A 13,459-nucleotide genomic window follows, 5' to 3' on the forward strand; every position below is an offset into this window, starting at 1 on the left:
TAGCCACTACACAGGGCATTTATTTTTATAGAGATGAACAAGGGATGGGAGAGAAAAGGAATAGTGCAAGTTCCTACCGTAATTCAACTCCTACTCTGATACATTTGATTGGTCCAGTTTGGAATATTTATATAAATTTGTATTGTTGTTTAGTTGTTTAGTCGTGTCCGAGTCTTCGTGACCCCATGGACCAGAGCATGCCAGGCACTCCTATCTTCCACTGCCTCCCGCAGTTTGGTCAAACTCATGCTCGTAGCTTCGAGAACACTGTCCAACCATCTCATCCTCTGTCATCCCCTTCTCCTTGTGCCCTCCATCTTGCCCAAGATCAGGGTCTTTTCCAGGGAGTCCTCTCTTCTCTTGAGGTGGCCAAAGTATTGGAGCCTCAGCTTCAGTATCTGTCCTTCCAGTGAGCACTCAGGGCTGATTTCCTTAAGAATGGATACGTGTGATCTTCTTGCAGTCCATGGGACTCTCAAGAGTCTCCTCCAGCACCATAATTCAAAAGCATCAATTCTTCGGTGATCAGCCTTCTTTATCATCCAGCTCTCACTTCTATACATCACTACTGGGAAAACCCTAGCTTTTACTATACGGACCTTTGTTGGCAAGGTGATGTCTCTGCTTTTTAAGGTGCTGTCTAGGTTTGTCATTGCTTTTCTCCCAAGAAGCAGCTGTCTTTTAATTTTGTGGCTGCTGTCACCATCTGCAGTGATCATGGAACCCAAGAAAGTAAAATCTCTCACTGCCTCCATTTCTTCCCCTTCTATTTGCCAGGAGGTGATGGGACCAGTGGCCATGATCTTTGTTTTTTTGATGTATAAATTTGTGTAGAAGCCTTTAAATTGTCTAACGATTTCTAGAGTTTGGTTAGTTTCACCATCTTCTTTTAATTTCATTTAGGCTACTCTCCGGTTGTAAATTTCCAGGTTAAATTTCCCTGCCAGTAATAACTTCTGCACTAGAAGATATGCTGTTTTGCCTCTTCAAGTACCAACACTGTTGTTGTTTTTTTACATTGGGAAATGTGTGATCTATGTTCTTTGAATATATTGTAATATAGAGCATGTATGCTTTTACAATTATGAATGCCCTGCTCTCCCTCAAATATTAAAAATGGTTTTACAATTAAACTCCTTGCAGTGCTGAGTAGCCCGGGCACGATGTTGTTTCTGAAAGTCTTCTGTCAATGAAGGATGGTTCACAGAAGAGTCTTCAGGGCTGAGCGTGTGTGTGTGTGTGTGTGTGTGTGTATGTGTGTATAGGTTTACAGCAGTAATGCAAGAATCGTTCATCACTTTTGATATTTTATTATGTTTCAACCACATGTGATGATGTATGGTAATATTTTCTTAAAAGTTTCAAGTACCGGGAGACCGTATATATATGTATGTGTATGTATAAGATTTATGTTCTGCCAAACCTATATAATCTGGAAGCTGGAAGCTGGAAGCTGGAAGACACCAAAGCGAGAAGCTGCAGTTGTAATTTAAATGAAGATATTTTTGTTTCGTTTTCTTGCTGAAGGATTTGCTAGCCAGCAACCAATCTTGCTGTGATCCTTTTCAAACCCCTGAAAATCTGGCTCATCTCTCTTGCCTTCCATGGTGGCAGGAGAGAGAAAAGGGCAAGGAGGAACTCGGCTGATTTACATTAGAAAACTCACGTGTTTGAATTATGGAATAAATGGGAGGCAGTCCTTAAAGAAACCCAAAACTATGGTAACATCTCTTCTCTCCACAATTTTAGCCACACAAAAGCAAAGCTAAGGGGCCCACACAATGTGTTAAGGGGTCCACGCCCTTGCATGGGCGTAGCCAGGATTTTTGTTAAAGTGGGGCACAACTTCAGTTTGCTATGGACTTTTATTGATTTTTATTGATTTAAGGGGGGCAGCTGCCCCTCCCCTGACCCCCTGGCTGCGCCCATGCCCCCTTGTAATTCAAGGACTGCAGAAGAAAGTGTTATGGGCAGTCATAATGCTAGCAACCACCAACCTCAATTTTTGAGCAGCTCACCATAATCTCCACTTGAAAAATACAGTTAATAGGACTGGAGCTGCCCTGTGATTAGGCAGCATTTTAAATATTCCATCAAATTTTTCAATGTGCTTCCTTTTTATCCCTCCCTGGAAACTTAAAAGAGTGTTTTGAATACTTTTTTGTGGGGGGCGGGGAGGGGGAGGAGATGAATTCAGATTGGCTGCTCCCAGGTTTATGATTGGGGAAACATAAAAAGCAGTGGTAATTTCTTATTCAAAAGTCACCACAGTCATGTTATTACAAACAAAAGGAAAAGAGGGACATGAAAGCAAATGGCTGCCTTCTGATCTTATTGCAGTGCTTATGCTGCCATGTACTGTAGTTGGTTTTCTTTTCTGTGTCTCTCCCCCACCCCACCCCTTTAGTCTGGATGTGTATTTGCATCTATTAAAAGTGACTAAATACTGGGACCAGCTCAGTAACATAGTTCATATGTCTTTATCGTAGTGTTAGTTCAGATTATGTCTCTGCTACTCTCAGAGGTCCAGATTCTATCCAATTTCCAGCTGAGGTCACTGCATAACAAGATCAGCCAGGCTTCCCAAGGTTACTTGGTAAGTGGTTCTCCTGGGATTACAGCTCAAGTTCTCTATACATCCAATCCATTATACTGTCCAATGTTAGTTTCCTTCTACTCATACACAATTCATATTTTTTTGGTGGGGGATGGGGAAGAAATGCTATTCCATTTTTGAGGCTGCAAAGTAGAATGTTATATTGGAGATACTCACACAAAATGGCAGCCAAACAATTTGCTTGTGGCGTTTGTCAACTTCATTCCAATGCAGTGACTCATCTCATTGCCTGGAAGGCCAACCTGGGTTGTTTCCTCTCTTATGCATTATACATGTACCATCAATGTTTTCCTGAACAGCTCCAAAAGGACACTTTCTCTGCTCAGCCATTCATGGCCTTGGGTATCATTTCACATCTGCAGCATCTTTGCTCAGCAAACTGATCCTCAGTTAGCACACAATGGGCATGAAAAGCTGTATATTACACTCATCCTTTTTTTGATCCTTTATATGTCTCAGAGGTCAGCAGCGAAGTTCATGTATTTCAGTGATCCTTGGGAACATCCCCAATGTTCATTCCCTATGGCTCGGTTTTATTTACTGCATTTTTAGGACCTGTTACTTCCACAGCTGTATGAGAAGTCCAGAAAGCAAAGCTTTCCCGGAGAAATAGAGACCTTTCTCTACCAAGAACTTACCTGCTGAATCATTGTTTCTCACCTAACTGTGACCCATCAGAGGAGGGGGAAAATGTTTGCAATTCTAGGATCTAAAAAAAGAAGAAGTGAAATTTGTCCAGAAGATCAGCATTCATACCTGAGGAGTAGAAAGTGATCAATATTTTTTAAATATATAAAAGGATTCTAGTGGGATTCTGGGGAATTAGAGGCTGTTCTGAAAAAACTAATGAACAGCATTGTTAAAGATATAATTACTAAACACATCGATGAAAAGGTTGTGCCAAAGCATGGCTCCTGCAAGGTTAGGACCTCTCTCACCTTTTAGAGTTCTTTGAAAGTACGCACAAGCATACAGATAGTGGTGATCCAAAAGGGATGTGGGTGGCACTGTGGTCTAAACAACTGAGCCTCTTGGGCTTGCCAATTGGAAGGTCAGCGGTTTGAATCCCCATGACAGGGTGAGCTTCTGTTGCTCTGTCCCAGCTCCTGCCAACCTAGCAGTGTGAAAGCATGCCAGTGCAAGTAGATAAATAGGTACCACTGTGGTGGGAAGGTAAACTGCATTTCTGTGTGCTCTGATTTCCGTCACGTTATTCGGTTGCGCCAGAAGCGATTTAGTCATGCTGGCCACATGACCCAGAAAGCTGTTTGTGGAAAAATGGTGGCTCCCTTGGCCTGAAAGTGGGATGAGCGCCCAACCCCATAGTCACCTTTGACTGGACTAGGGGTCCTTTACCTTTTACCTTTTAGTGGTGATCCAGTTGACATTGTGTGCTTGGACTTCCAAAAAGCTTTTGACAAAGTATCACGCCAAAGACTCCTGAGTAAGGTTAGCAGTCATGGAATAACAGGCAAGGTTCCTCTTGTAGATCAGGAAAAAGTCTGGATAACAGGAAGCAGAAAGTAGGAATACATCCTGTTTGTTTGGTGCATGGGACAGTAGGGCAATAACTGAACTGATTACAGCTCAGGAATCATGTTCAGCTGTCAGGATGGACAACAAATCAGGTTGTCTGGGCATTACCACAGATTCATTCTCATCTCTGCTGTTATGAGAATTATAAAGTCTAAGATATAAAATAAATGTTCATAAATGTACAAGGCAAACACATACATTAGTATATAAACCACGTGTCTGAAATAGCACAGGAGAAAACCCTGAAGCCATTTTGACTCTCCCAAATTGACCTCAAATATTTCTCTGCAAGGAGGTAGGAAATGGGAGAAGCTTTCCAGTTGTCTTTGTACTTCAGGGGCTTATACCTCCCTGTAAATACAGTCTGGCAAGTACCTGTTAAGCTGAGCACACTATCAATATGCGTAAGAGATTCAGGAACTAAGTATTTACCATCTCAAAGGAATGGCCAGGCTATGCAGAAAAGACAATAAAATAAGGCATTATCAGGTGTCCTGGCAGACAGGAGAGAAGCAACACTCAAATTTCTGCTGGGGACCACCTCTTTCTGTGATGTATGTATGGTGCTTTGGGGGGTGGTCTTGAGCTTCAGGGCAGGCAATTTCAAAAGTCTATATAAGAGCTTGCACACCAATGTTTTGGGTTCCTCTCCTCCCTCCCTGCGTGGGGGAGTGGGGGACCCTGTTGCAACAGTTTAATAAAGACCATGCTTACTAGCTGCTTTGCTTCTCAGTATTCTCTGGTTGTCCTCTGTTATTTTCTCTTACCATTAGAGAACCTACATAAGGACTCCGTACGGGCTCTTTAATACCCCATAAGGGAAATAGGAGCAGTTTTTTTTATAACACTGCTATAGTTTTATTTCAGTGGGACCAACAGTCTCAGTGTACATACCACACATTTAAAGTGCCCCCTTCCCAATTCTGGTAACTGTAGTTTTGTAAGGGGAATTGTGACTCTATGGGGGGTAAACTGTACTTCCAGGATTCATTGGGTGGGTGCTCTAAATGTATGGTGTGTACACAATCCTATAATACTTGGGAGTAAGTCTAATACGATTCATTGTTGTTACTTCTGAGTAGGCATGCATGGGATTGCCCTGCAATTTCATGAATTTAAGTAGGAAATTGGCTGATTTATTAGTATTTATTTATTAGAATTGGTATTGGTCTCTCCACAAAATGGCTGACAGCTTTCTCTTTTTATATAAGACATTTCATTGATATACATACTAAGGAAACACTTTTGGTGTTTTACTATATTTGATCATCTTTGCACATCTCCCTTCTGTGTGTGTTCTTTCATCTCCAAGGGGAAAAGAAAAACAATTTTAAAAAGTTTCTGGTTAATATGAAGGAATTTTCCTACCTTCCAGCTATTTTCATATAGTAGCTAAAGGTGATGCACAGTTCATAGCAACTGCATGCTACCTTCTGGTTTTTAATTTCAAAATGCATAATTCCGCGCGCCCTCCCTCACAAAAGTATTACATTAAAAATACCACAACAAAACTAATTGCCCTGAGTAAACATATGTATAGCGAGAAGGTTCCAAACAGTACAGCTATCTGCAAAAGTCTCAAGCAGCATTTTAAAAGCCTCAAGGGAGTAAGCTCTAAAGTAGCAGGCTGATTAATGTGCTTGGAAGAAAAACTGCAAAAATAACTTTTATTTAGCCTGTTTTGAAATCACAGCCGCAAAGAAGTAACTGATCCACTGTCATTAAGCTGAAAATCTTAAAGCCTGGGGGCACAATTAACAATCACATGCACACCTGCTGCCTCAAATCTGTCTTTTGAAATCAAGAGTAAAGGGACTGCAGAATTTTATCAAGGGAACAAAAAAAAAAAAAAAAAAATTGAGATTCTAAGGTTTCTCTCCTGTAGGGTCCTAGTTCAAATTTAGTCAAGTGGGTGAGGGGCTGAAGTCTCTGTGTGTTGTCCGTGGCTGCGTACACACCATACTTTTAAAACATATGACTCCCCCCAACCCAAAATTGAGGGAACTGTTGTTACCCCTCACAGAGCTACAGTTGCTGACACCCTTAAGAAACTATAGTTCCAACAATTCATTGACAGGAAGTCACGTGTTTTAAATGCATGGTGTATACACAGCCCATATTATAACTTAGTAAAGGTAAAGGGATCCCTGACCTCTAGATCCAGCCATGGCTGACTCTGGGGTTGGGGCGCTCATCTCGCTTTATTGGCCAAGGGGGCTGGCATACAGCTTCCGGGTCATGTGGCCAGCATGACTAAGCCGCTTCTGGTGAACCAGAGCAGCGCATGGAAACGCCGTTTACCTTCCTGCAGGAGCGGTACCTATTTATCTACTTGTACTTTGACGTGCTTTCGAACTGCTAGATTGGCAGGAGCTGGGACCGAAGACGGGAGCTCACCCCGTTGCAGGGATTTGAACCGCCGACCTTCTGATCGGCTCTGTGGTTTAACCCACAGCGCCACCCACGTCCCAATATTATAATTTGGGAGAGAGCAAATACTCAACAGGGCTTTATCTTTTCGAGCCACGCTTCTGATTGTGAGGATCACTTGTGATTATTCAAAACAAAGGCAAAGATCTGGTTTTGCATTCGTGTGCACATGCAAGTGTGCTTAAGTACACTCTACCACTCCATAACTCTTATCATATCCACTGATCTGGAGGGGGGAATGGTTACTCAAAATGTTGCAAATAAAAACAACAACAACACTTATAAGGGCTCTGGAAAGTCCTTTGTTTCTAATCTGGGCATATGAACATTTCAGTTAATGCTATTCATCTCACCACCTTGTAAAATCATTACAAGGGAGGCAGTGCCTCTCCAGTTGGTGTGCACTGCAAAAAGAATCAGTGAAATATGTCTTTGGCTCCCTGGTGAGAGAAGGAGGAGCCCCTGATGTAGGATGCTCCAGGTGAGAGCTAGGAAGCAAGGTAGCCCTGTTGAGACTAGCTAATTTCCCTCTTTCCTTTCCACCCCCATTGTTCAGCCCGGACACTGAGATCCAGCACCGAGGGCCTTCTGGCGGTTCTCTCATTGCGAGAAGTGAGGTTACAGGGAAGCAGACAGAGGGCCTTCTCGGTAGTGGCGCCCACCCTGTGGAACGCCCTCCCTTCAGATGTGAAGGAAATAAGCAGCTATCTTCTCTTTAAAAGACATCTGAAGGTAGCCCTGTTTAGGGAAGTTTTCAATATTTAATGTTGTATTGTTTTTAACACTTGATTGGAAGCCGCCCAGAGTGGCTGGGGAAACTCAGCCAGATGGGCGGGGTATAAATAATAAATTATTATTAAATTATTATTTCCTCCTCCTATTGGTTCCAAAAGGGAAAATGGATAAGGGAAAACAGGTAATAGGCTACCCACCCACCCAGCATCTTCTGCTCTGCTGGCATGAGTCCAATAGGACTTGGGAAGTGGTGGTAGATCTACCATAAACTCTCTCACCTCCATAGGATTGCTGGATTCTCTGGAAACTTCAGGGAGGGCTGTAGCTCAATGGTAGAGCATCTTCTTTACACGCAAAGGTTCCTGGCTCAATCCCTGGCGTCTCAAGCTGGGGTGAGGAATGTCTCCCATCTGAATCCTGGGAATGCTAGTCAGTGCAGAAATTCTGAGCTGGGTGGACCAATGGTCTGACTCAATATAAGGCAGCTTCCTGCCTTTCCAGATCTGAGGCACCTCAAAAGTTCAGTTCCCAGAGTCCCTGAGCAGGTTAGCTAGTTTAATGTTGTGGTACACATTAGCATGTTTACAGTGTTTGTGGTGAATTTTTGTTGTTGTTCTTCCCTGAGAGATGAATGGTACTTACTTTTACAGATGGTACTAAAATATATTTCAGTAGGAAGAGGAAACATTTTAATTAAACACAGCATGGATCCCAACACGTCTTGACAAAATGTCTTTCCCAGAAAATATAACCTATATGAGAACAACTGATGAAAACATAGCTCTTAAAAATACCAGATACAAAGTAAAGACACTAATTAGTACAGTATAAGTAATTTCAGTACAGCATATATGGAGAATGTATGTAGAGGTGCTTCAAAGAAGACATACAGATATGAAATGTGCAAGCTATTTATCCAACCACCTTACATAATTCTTGATCACCTGTGTGTGTGTGTGTGGATAAGCTACTAAAAAAATTGAAACTCTAGTCTTTAAATATGAACAGAATAATAACCATATTAGTTGTGATATAAGCAAAAGCAATAAGCTGTGAAACAGCAATGATGAAGGACTAATTAGCACTTCAAACTCAAAGCTCCAAAAGCTTAAAAGATTCCCCTGGATAAAAAGTACAGAGGAATTGTATTATTTGACTAAACTGGTGGTTTTAATATTGAAATTTACATCTGGGTGCCAATAGTATGAAAAAAGTCAATGGAAACATACCTACATTGCTACAGTAGATGCTTGTTATGATGATATCATTATATAACTAGATCATATCATCATATTTAAATATTTTTATTTTCTAGTTTCATCACAACTGATTTGGGATCTCCCAGTGAGTTTAAACTCTGATTTTTATGCTGCTTTGTATCTGGAGGGAGAAACACTTACCATATTTTTCTGTGTATAAGAATAGCCCCCCCCCCAATATTGTCAAAAATTAGGGGACGTCTTATACACGGATAGTGCTGAGAGTGGACTGGTGATTGATTGTTGCTTAAAAATAGGGGGTGTCTTATACATGGGGGCATCTTATAGACGGAAAATAAAGTAAATAATTAAACCAGTGTTTGGGATATATTTTGAAACAGCAAAAATTAGCATTAGCCAGTTGTGCGTAGTACCTTGCTTGTTTAATGAAGATTAAAAACCTTATATTAAACAGGAATATATTTATATTTAGATATAAATATATTTGTGTAACTACAGGAACTTATGATTCAAGTATTGAAGAAATATTTTGGGGAAACTTTTTAGGGAAGTTTCTAATGGAGGGAAATTCTATTAAGTAATTTAAAATTAAGTTAATACTCCTGTCTTAAATATCCCATAGGGGCCAATCCAGAAAAAGTAAGGAATGTTCAGCTGAAATCAATAGATCTTAAACACTTCTATATGAGTTTACATCCTATCTATTTAATCTCTCAGTTACATCTACAACGAAGCTAATGAACCAGTTTGAACATAACACTAAAACATAATTTAGCATTACTATATTGAGCCACCGTGAGCCTCAGCCTTGGTCATTTCACCTTCTAGCACAGCAGTGAAAAGTAGTTGAGAAGTTTTTGCTTCCATTTTAGATTAACCACAGTTTGCTATGTCATCTGAAGTGTGGATAATCTTAATGATGGCTAAACCAGCAATCTGTTGGACTAAATTTAGTTAAGATTAACAATATTTTAGGGCAGAAGTTGCCAACCTCTTTGAACTAGTAGGCACATTTCTAGTTTGAGAGCGTGCTGAGGCTGTCAATCACAAATTGATTGCCGTGGAGAGGGCATGACATAAAATGGCTGTAATGGAAATTGTGGATTAACACTAGAATTAGAGAGAGAAACACTCTTGACATCCTGGCCAGCTATACCCTCATGTTCCTGACTGTGCATCCATCTCTCTCTCTCTCTCTCTCTCTCTCTCTCTCTCTCTCTCTCGCCACCCCCACCCCCACCCCCACCCCCACCCACCCTACTGTCGCTATCTAGTAACAACTAGGAGCATTCCTCAGCACCAGGAAAAATATAAGATGTAGCCACAGCACTCTCAAAACAACATTTTAAAGCAATACAAAAATCCCCAAAGAAAAAACAATACAAATGTTTTCAATGATTTTGAATCCTGAGTGATATTTAGGATATGACACCATCTATTAGAGTCAAAGCAATTTTTAAAACCTGTTGTTCTTCTCTCAAATACCATATTGTTCTCATCAACACAGAATTCAATCTGCTGTTTTTATACGTTAGAGAGATCTTCTCTAAATTTTACAGGTTTGCATGTATTTTGACTTTCTTTATGTGAAATTAGCAGACAGAAGTTTCAGCATTTTTGTACAATCTGCAGTTTTACTCCCTCGCTATTTACACTTCTGTCTTTATGCTGTCATTTACTTCTGTTGAGGAAACCTTTCATTTAATCACCTGCTTTATTTTGTATCCATTTAAAATACACCCTAAGCCCTCAGGATATTGGCAAAGATATGAATGCACCTGCTCTGCTATTGCTATCTTACTGCACATTGATGCTTACTGTAGCTCCAGCACATTTCCATAACTGGTGTTTGAAGCTGAGCACACATGACAAAAACCACAATCCATAGGTATCCTGTAACTTCTTGATTAAATACTCTGTCTGAGGCGCTTTCCCTCAAACCAGTTTCCATCTGATTTGAGAACAGAAGCAGCGGTAAAGCTAAGTTGTATACATTTCAGGCAGCTGTTGCACATGTGCAGATGAAAACACATGTACAGAGGACACCTTCAGTGAACACAGGGAAGACAAAGCAGGCAATGGGCACTGGATGAAGACAAACCAGACCCTACTCTGGTCTGCACAGCAGCATAAGAAAGCAACTTGAAATGCTGTGGGAGGAAGCAACCTCGTATTCACACCATACATTTCAAGCACATGGCTTTCCCCAAATAATCCTGGGGAAGTTTTGAAGGGTGCTGGGATTGTAACTCTGTGAGGGATAAGCGACTGTTCCCAGAATTCAGTGGGGAAAGCCATGTGCTTCGAATATACGGAGTGGATGTTGCACATTGGAATGTGGATCACCTTTAACCACATACTGTTGACACCGTTAAGATGTTCTGTTGGCTTTGTTGAGGCATGATGCCATTGGTCCACAATCTGCTGCATACATACATGAATTCATATGTCTTTATAAAATTTCTTTCCATTTGTGTGGTACAGAAATTAGGCCAACTGGCCTCTAATTCCAGTTCTTTCATTAAGAGAGATAACACCATACTGGTGCTGCTTTGTATTAAGCTCCATTTTGTGACTTCAAAAACTGGAATTTAGATAGCTTCATGATTTTATGACCATTATTACTAACTCCCTCCCTGCCTTGCAGAAGATATCTTAATTCACTTGGTTTCCTTTGCCATTATATGGTTTCTTAAATCCATTCCAGCTCTTCAAGCCTCCTTTTACTTTCTGATGCAATGCATGCCCACTTGTAAACTGATTTCCTGTCTTGCCCACTGGTTTACCATACATATTCCATAACTGAGCTATAGCATGGTGTTAGTCTATTTTTCAGCTTCCATCAATTGTTACATACAAAGGATTGCATACTAAAGATTACTATTGTCATTAGAGTACTAGGAAGTGAGAGAAATCAAGTTGGTAGGTTGATATATTGTATCAGGCCAACGTTCTTTAATGAAAATGAATACATTATTTCCAGCTTCAAGGGACTTCGTCTGAAATATTGCTCTCTTTACACCCAACAAAAAGTTGACTTAATTAAAAACACCACTCCATCTGCACTGTCTCTTGTGAGTGTTTTGTTTTAGGTTCTGCTTTGTTCACTTGCATATTTTCTAAACAGGATCTGGATTATCAGAAAAGAAAAAAGAAATATTGATGAACAATACAATGCATGTTAATGAGAACATGATAGACATTCTGTAAAATAATTAATTCTATATGGTGGAGGAAAAATACAGTAGCTTTCCTAATGGTTAAGTTATAGCATCCAGAAGATATCCAATTAAAGTGGTTTAATTGACCCTTTCAGCTTTTTGCTCACCATGTTTGCTCCAAACATGGAATAAAACATACAGAGGGTGGCACAAGCATATACTCCTACTTTTGAATGTCACTTATGAATAAAGAATACATTTTAAACAGCAATGTAGGACCAAAAATGGGGGAGGACAGTTATTCTGGATTAATTTATGTGGAATAAATGTATCTGTTGTGTGTAGCATTATAAATAAACTTTTCAGAAGAGGAGAAAGCACACAGCTCAAAGAGAAAAAAGATTTTTATGGAGAGAGGCAGACATAAGATGACTCAAAGAAGTGCCAAATTAGTTCTGTTGCTCAGTAGTGTATTGGAGTTGTGTTTCCTGAGTAGTCTTCCACATATTTGCATGGCAAAGGACTTTTGAAATTAGGAGGGTGGAAAAATCAGTTTGTGGTGTATAGCAAAGGCAATTGCTACATAGGGAAGAGTAAACAATCCTTTCAGAAGAAGATGTTTTATTCTGAACCATATTATAAGAAAATATAGTAAGAGCATTACGAATAATCTTTATGTAACCTTAACTTATCTTTCTTCTGCATTCAACTCTGCAGGATAAATTTCAAACTGCCAACATTGACTGCAGACTTCTGCTATTGATCCAAGAACTATACAGCACCACAGAAATGAGGGTCAAAGTAGGTTTAAATGGTGATGTGACTGATGCTTTTAAACTGTCATGAGGAGTGAAGCAAAGTTGCATTCTGGCTCCCATTCTTTTTAACTTTTATATTTACCCAATGCAAACTCCCCCTCACCAGTAGTTAGGAACACAAAGATCTAAATCTTGGTGTATGCAGGTGGTTTAATGCTGTTCTCCTTTTCCTCACTGGGCCTCAGCACATACTGTAGACAGGAAAATCTATCTATAAATTACTCTGACCAAGATTATGATTTTTGACAGACACATTCCTAGGTATAGATTGTGCTTGGATTAGCAGGCTATAGAATCAACTTGCTCATTTAGATACCTGGGTGTACTCTTTAATGAAACCTTCTGTTGGAAGCGTTATATGTAGGTAGTAAAAGTAAAGGCATAGAAAACCATAGGGGCATTGATGAAGTTCTACTACCATAACGGGGGGGGGGGGGGGAGCTGATTGAACCAGCCCTAAAGATATTTGGTAGTCAGAGGCATACCCAGGGTCCCTTGTATCCTTGCTAGGAGTGGTATTGGCACCCCCTGGGGGAAAAAACCCACTTTACTGCAATCGCCTCTTGACGACCTTGCTTCCCCTCCAGCCTATTAATGTTCCAGCCAGCATATTCTTCACTTGAACAAATTTGAATGCCAAAGAATTCTCATCCCCTTCCTGTAAGATCACCTATTCTGTTGAATGAGTGCCCAATAATTTTCCATCTTACAGCCAATCAGAAGTGCAATTTATTACTCAGTATAAAAAAGAACCTTGCTTCTTTCCAGACCAGTCTCATGTAACAACCAGCTGCTAGTCAGCAATGGATACTTTGTATTTTAAACTTAGCTCTTCACTAAACTATGGACACATAGCGAATTCCTATACAGTATGTAAAACAAACCCAGTAAAACATGATCTCTCCACAGTCACAAATGCTTTATTTCATGATTTATGAAACG

This window comes from Podarcis erhardii, assembly GCF_964252035.2.
Source record: "Podarcis erhardii genome assembly, chromosome: 5".
NCBI lineage: Eukaryota > Metazoa > Chordata > Lepidosauria > Squamata > Lacertidae > Podarcis > Podarcis erhardii.